Raw genomic sequence first — 7,103 nt, 5'->3', positions numbered from 1 at the left:
TATTGGTGCATCCATCTATCTCTGTAGCACAAACCAATGATCTATATTACACATTATCTCTTTGGACCATATCAACATATATAATAGGTTATATTCATTTTGGAAGTTTTTTCACCTCAACAAATCAAATAAATTAATATAAAACATATATTTTAAACTGATGAAGAGCACCAAGCTCACACTGGGAACAAAGGGAACAAAATGGCGGCATTCTAGAAGGAAAATATTCAGAAATGATTCTCATAATGGCTAAACCTGTACTACTCCATATAAAATAGTTATGTAGAAAATAGATTGAATCCTTGTAACTGTAAATGAAAGAGACTCGCTGATCCCTGAAGCTTGAAATGAGACAGACAAAACTTTTTATCAAATTGTGAAAGGATTTTTGCAAGTGTCAAACCCGCGCCATCTACAGGCTTTAGTATCGAACTCAGAACATACTCAAACTTTTGCTTCATCCGAAACTGAAATTTCCATTAAACTTCCTGTTTACTCTCTTCCTGTAGAGTAGTAACAAAAGACCTAAGTGGATAAGGGTGATTCACTCCTCAAATATCACAGTAATATAAAATAATAGTTTTTACGAAAAATAAATTAAAATATAAGGTTATTATTGAAGAATTTCAGATTTTATTCATTTCATATTAGTCTCTAAGTAACAATTAATATCTGATCTGTCATCTTTAACAGTTTAATAGATTATTCCACATTAACTACCCAATACTGACTTATAAAATAGATGTACATCACTTATGAGCAGTTCTATACATTGGTTAAAAGTATAGAGGAACAAACTATAATTTCACATATTTAGACGTCCTCCAAGGAGGGGCTATTATATATAATGTTCCATTCATAATTTGACAACATTTCAGATTGCATCAAAACACAAGTCCTAAGTCAGTCATAGCAGATTAAGGGAAGGCGAAGCCCCCCCCCCCCCAAAAAAAAATACAATCATAAAAATGTCAATATTTGTCAGATACATATATATAACCAAAGATCCAGACAACAAAACGAATAATTGATTTCATAACAGATTTATTTTTTATTTTATTTCATTATTACTTGTTTTCTTTTTAGTTACGTATTTTTAATATAAAGCAGTGTATGTGTTCATTTAATTATATAGTAATTGGTATTTAGTTCGTTACTAATTCATCGTTTAGCAATATTATAATTTTATTTTATTTATTATTTCTTTGAGTTACTATATATTAGCAATTATATATATTCATAAATATAGTATATACATATATATTTTACTTTATATAAAATGTCTTTAAATTTTGAAAAATGTATAAAGCTTCTTTTTTTGTTTTCTCTATCTACCACTAGGAAACGGATATTCCATTGCCGTAATAATTTTATGTATTTGATTTTTCTGATACTGCATTTGTATTTTTTTTTAAATAAAAGTAATTATTATATTATACAGAAATGAAATAGAGATGATGATTTTATGGGTTCAGCGAAAATAAAAGGGATAAAATTTATTATTTCATAAAAAATATTTATTTGTAGAGTTACCAACAGGAAAAAGAAATATTGACTATCTGTCCCTGTAGTTCAGTAGAATTCTGTTTATTCAGATCCTTATCTAAAATCCCGTTTATTTAGTAACTTTTTTTTTTGTAATTATAGAATGGTTTATTTCAGCTATTTCGTAGAAAATTCGTAATTTTAATTATTTTGAAAAGGGGTGACTTCCTCCAGTTTATAAAAAATAAATAACTATGATGAAAAGGGTAATTTTTTTCACCCACTGTCTAGTTTTTTTTTGTTGTTAGTGACAAGGGATGATGATGTAAAATAAAAAAATACAAAAGTAGTTTTAGTTCATATTTGCAAAAAAAAAAGTACAAGTAGAGTATACACTATAATAAATAATATAAAGGTCAAATATTCCTCAATGTAACAATTAGTGGAGGAAAAACTACCCTTAAAAGTTCATTTATATTTTATTCATGAACTGGCTGATGTTTTAGATCTCAAATTGTCCATCATAAATTAAATAATATCAACAATATTTGAAAAAAATTATATACATCATTTTACTAATTTATAATCGTGAATTGAAACGTAGTTATAAATAATATATGCATGAGGTTTTAAGGCTTTTATTTAATCAGAATTTGCTACACACTGAAGGGATGTTACTTTCTGCAAAACCCGTCCACAATTATCCGAAATTTGATTGAAAATTATATAAATAGGCCAGTTAAAGGTGCAGTAACTTATTGGTTTGAAATTCAACTGCATCCAGAAGATAAGCCCAGGCAGATGTAAGAAAAAAATTTTTTTTAATGTCTTTATTGAAATTTACAACTGTATATAATATAAAAAAATCAGTAAATTTGATCTTAGTTGAAATGGAGTGTTACAGGCGTGTAGAGAAACTACCCATTTTAATATAAAGTTGTGTATGCATTTAAATTTAATTATATAGTAATTGGTATTTAGTTCGTTACTAATTCAGCGTTTAGCAATATTATAATTTTATTTTATTTATTATTTCTTTATTCTATATTCATTTTACTTGATATAAAATTTCTTTAAATTTTGAAAAATGTATAAAGCTTTTTGTTTTACTTTTTATATTGACCACCAGGAAACGGATGTTCCGTTGGTAGCACTCTAATAATATTTTACATTAGTAGGTCTCGTGGATATTTTCTTTTCAGGCACCTCGGAGGATTGTCAGGAATGGAAGAGGTTGCAAGGTTAGAAACTAGGGGTTTTAGTGGTTAGGGAGTTTATAATGGAAGGAGTGATATCTGGTTCGAGCTAGATCGGTTACATATGGAACATTAAGGTCTTTACGTATGATTTTATTTGTGAAAAAGTAAGGAGCATTGAGGATTTTACGAAGGATTTTGGATTGTAAGGATTGGATACGAGAGGAATTTCAAGGCTTAGTGGAGCCTCAAAGCTCAACTCCATATGTTCAGATTGGCCTTATTACAGTCATGTAGATCAGTCTTTTGTAATGAATTGGAGGTTTAGACCGTTTGTCTTAAGTGAAGTCATCGAAATCGAAATTCAGTCTTGTGTGAGGATCCAGGTTAATCGTTTGTCAAGATGTAGTCCAAGGTAGCGGATCTGTACGACAGAGGTAAGAGTAACATTATTAAATGAAACTGTAGAGCAGTCGGTAGGTTTATCTTAATCCTCCAATTACGACACCATTCTTCGAGGGCTGTGATATGGGCAAGAAATTATAGTATACATTCTATATTAAATTATTGTTATTATTATTTTTTCTTTTTTTATTATTAATTATTAATTCATTAAGTGTCATTTTTTCTCTTTAATTTTTTAATTATGTAACAACTATTTTTTTTTTTTTATAATTGATCTTTATTATTCATAACTTATCAATGTTTAAAGCATAGTACATAGTTAGGGGTGTCCTATGCACGAGACTATACTCCCTAATATCAATCTGGTAATGTAAACCCACCCTGATTGATCAATATATAGTTTAAAATGCAATTGGTAAAAATAAATTTAATTAATATTAAAAAAAGTTTTTATCATACTCTACCTAACCCGGAATTTCCCATTATCTGAAACAGCCGTGATTACTGATATGTGGAATATTAATAGAGATTAGGATCCATATTTTTTTTTTTTATTATGAATTTCAAAATAAGATGTTTGTTCATAATGTAGAGTTTATTCTTTCAGTATAGGTATTTAATCCTTATCAAACACATTTTATGTAACTATGGCATATGTCATAAAACAAACACATGACGGTAGCTCTGGCCAACAAAACCACCAATTAAGCAACTGCCTTAGACTACCCAACCGTCACGTTTTCCTCCTCTTTCATCTGTATAAATAACCCTAAACTACCGTCGGGCAGTCTGTGTGCTTCAAAAGTTAAATTCTAAAGTTAAATATTTCATAATAAACAGGAAATAACGAGGCGGATTAATAACACCCAAGTGATTCCAAATAGAATTAATGTATGATAAATACACAATCGTATCTCAAAGTTTTTTTTTATATAATGTATTTATTGCTATTTACAACTGTGCAGTATAATACATTTAGTAAATTTGATTGTTACAGGCGTGTAGAGAAACTACCCATTGGTATCACTCTAATGACGTGTCACATTAGTACGTCTCGTGGAAGAGGAAGCAAGGTTAGAAACTAGTGGGTTTTGGTGGTTAGGGAGTGTGTAATGGAAGGAGTGATATCTGGTTCGGGTAGATCGGTTACATATAGAACATTAAGGTCTTTATGTATGATTTTATTTGTGACAAAGTAAGGAGCACTGAGGATTTTACGAAGGGTTTTGGATTGTAAGGATTGAATACGAGAGGAATTCGAAGGTTTAGTGGAGCCCCAAAGCTCAACTCCGTATGTCCAGATTGGCCATATTACAGTCATGTAGATCAGTCTTTTGTAATGAATTGGAGGTTTAGACCGTTTGTCTAGTAAGTGCAGTAAAAAGCTCAAAATTAGATAAAAATTTACTACGATTGTGAATCATTTTTCTGAGGGCTCAAGGAGGTTGATAAAAAAGTTATTAGAGTTAGAATTAAATTTTCTCAAACAGACGCAAACAGTAGACATTCAATGACTTTTTCCTGGTTCAGGCCAGCAGTCGCACAGTGGTGTATCTAACCTTAAAAGCTGTCCAAAAGGCAAAAAAAAAAAAATTGGTTTCCTTAATTTCCAGTTATATTTGGTATTTTAATTGAGTAGCTAGATGTCTGGAGTATATTGAGTGTGGTATATCGATGTGATCATTTATCACAATTAGTTATTGATCAACTTTGTAGCAGACTGTAATATATATCAAAATAAAAAAACTACAGGAAAGAGTATTTCATGTTAATTTTTATAAATAATTGCCAAATAACAAAAATCATGTTTCTAATGTTTTACAATTTTTTCTTTCACGCGCTTCTGGCGTGTATGTACTTTATGTAACAAAGATATAAATTTTCTGAAATTAATTTCTAAGGTATTCCAATCATCATCAATACTTATATTAATTAACCGTCCAAAATATTAAAAAACATTTTAATATTAAATATTCTATACTTTTTAATTTGATACTATGATTTCATTTTTAAACTCACGTCTAATGTATTTTGAACATTCGAAATAAAAAAAAAAACCTTGGCTAAATTTCATGTTATCAAGGTAAATTTCAGTCCAGATCTTATGGCACTTTATATTCTAGACATGGTTTTTTAACAAGCAATAGATGTACTGAATTATAGTATATAAAAAATTAAATTAATCTTTACCGATTACAATAGAAGCAAAAATTTTAAAAAATTCAAAATATATTTAAGAATTCGATAACTTAGAAAAATATACCCTTACAAGCTAAATTAACTTTACATCCTAATATTATTTTTAATTTTGTAGGAAGTTTGTCAAAATTTCAATTCGGGTAGCAAGATTAAACTTCAATTTCTTTTTATATATTATATTCCTTCTTCACAGATTACTAATTTTTAATTTTGTCAAAACATACAATTAAAAGAGATGCACTACTGTTTACACCTTATATAAACAAATGTTATTCACTAGTATGGTATATCTGTTATTTATTGCGTTTTAACAATAAAATTATCGTAGTATATTAAATGAATTTTAAATAATAATGTATCTGTAATTATAATTAATGTAATTTCCTAACAAAAACTCAAATTTTCAAATCTCTAATTATTCCTAATAAATCCTTATATGTTTTTATTATTGACCAATATTATGCATAATCACTTAGTAATAACAATCGTTTTCGTTTGAATTTATTTTTAGTACCAGTGTGTTAGAATATTTTTTTTTCTTTTAAAAAAAAATAATGTCTATTAATTTTTACGCCCGTATTAAAATTGATTGTAATCCAATTAAGTAAGTAAGCATTTAAATTAATTAAAAATATTATAATTAAATAAACATTTAATTAATAATATTTGTAATTGGTACTAGAATAGTATGGCAGTAAACTAGTTTAATCACTAGGATTACTGACAACCGTATAATTGATATGTTATTAATAGCATCAGTAGGTGCTTAATCTATATTAATCCTGTGCATGTCAGTAGGTACATATTACATATGGTTAAGTTTAACCAAATTTACTGATTGGTAATATATTTTTTTTATTTATTATTAAGTTTTATTCAATTTTAGAAATAGCAAAGAGGGAAAAAATATTCAAAAATGAGTTCAAAAGTTACATTCCATGTTATTAAAAAATTTTCTTAATAAAAAATAAATAAATAGATATTAAACAAAAAGCAATTATTTTAATCATTAAAGTTAGGACATGTCATCACTGTTTTATTAATAATAATGAACATAAATAAAAGATAATTATATCACTTACCAGTAATTAAAAAAATAATCAAGTAGAGTTGGTAGATTATTTACGCTGAGAAACACCTAAAAAAAAAAAAAAAAGGTAAGAATATATATACTGGAAGATTATTGATTGACCGTGTGTGAAGATGAAAGGAATATGGTCCGGGTGCGGTCAAGAAAAACTCAAATAGTAGAAATATACTAATTTAATGAGCCAACGTTTCGCCCCACGTTGCAGGGCTTCTTCAGGGCTATTTTGACGGCAGTCAAAACTAAAAATTTTAGTTTTGACTGCCGTCAAAATAGCCCTGAAGAAGCCCTGCAACGTGGGGCGAAACGTTGGCTCATTAAATTAGTATATTTCTACTATTTGAGTTTTTCTTGACCGCACCCGGACCATATTCCTTTCAAGAATATATATAAGTTATCTAAAAAATAAATAAATAATCAGGATGCTAAATGATAAATAATGAAAACCAAACTTAGGTTATCAAGTATATTACCTTCAAATTTTAATTTTAATTATGGAACAATATACTGTTTGATCATTTTATATTTGAAAAAATAATATTTTTTATTTTTTGAGGATAAGGCATTGTATGTTTTTAAAATTGTAATTGTTTTCAATTTCTAACTGAATATTTCATAAATAATTTTGTGATTTTACTAGATTTACATATTTACAATTAATTAATTTTAAAAACAAAATTAAAAAAAGTATGTATTATAAAATAATGTAAAAATCAGTTAGAATTAATAAT

The 7,103-nt window shown here is 27.6% G+C and overlaps 1 protein-coding gene across 2 annotated transcripts in view; it reads right to left on the bottom strand.

Moving 5' to 3' along the window:
- Positions 1-6,438, bottom strand: part of kek5 (kekkon 5) — a 597,474-nt gene extending 591,036 nt beyond the window's left edge. For both annotated transcript variants that reach the window (XM_067052307.1, XM_024358916.2), the window contains exon 1: positions 6,368-6,438. The gene's annotated coding sequence lies outside the window, so the exon portion shown is untranslated. The remainder of the gene's footprint in view (positions 1-6,367) is intronic.
- Between the last annotated feature and the right edge of the window lie 665 nt (positions 6,439-7,103).

Source organism: Halyomorpha halys, unplaced genomic scaffold, assembly GCF_000696795.3.
Source record: "Halyomorpha halys isolate HHAL.00 unplaced genomic scaffold, Hhal_1.1 Scaffold81.1, whole genome shotgun sequence".
NCBI lineage: Eukaryota > Metazoa > Arthropoda > Insecta > Hemiptera > Pentatomidae > Halyomorpha > Halyomorpha halys.
This window is presented reverse-complemented; position numbering and strand designations above follow the sequence as displayed.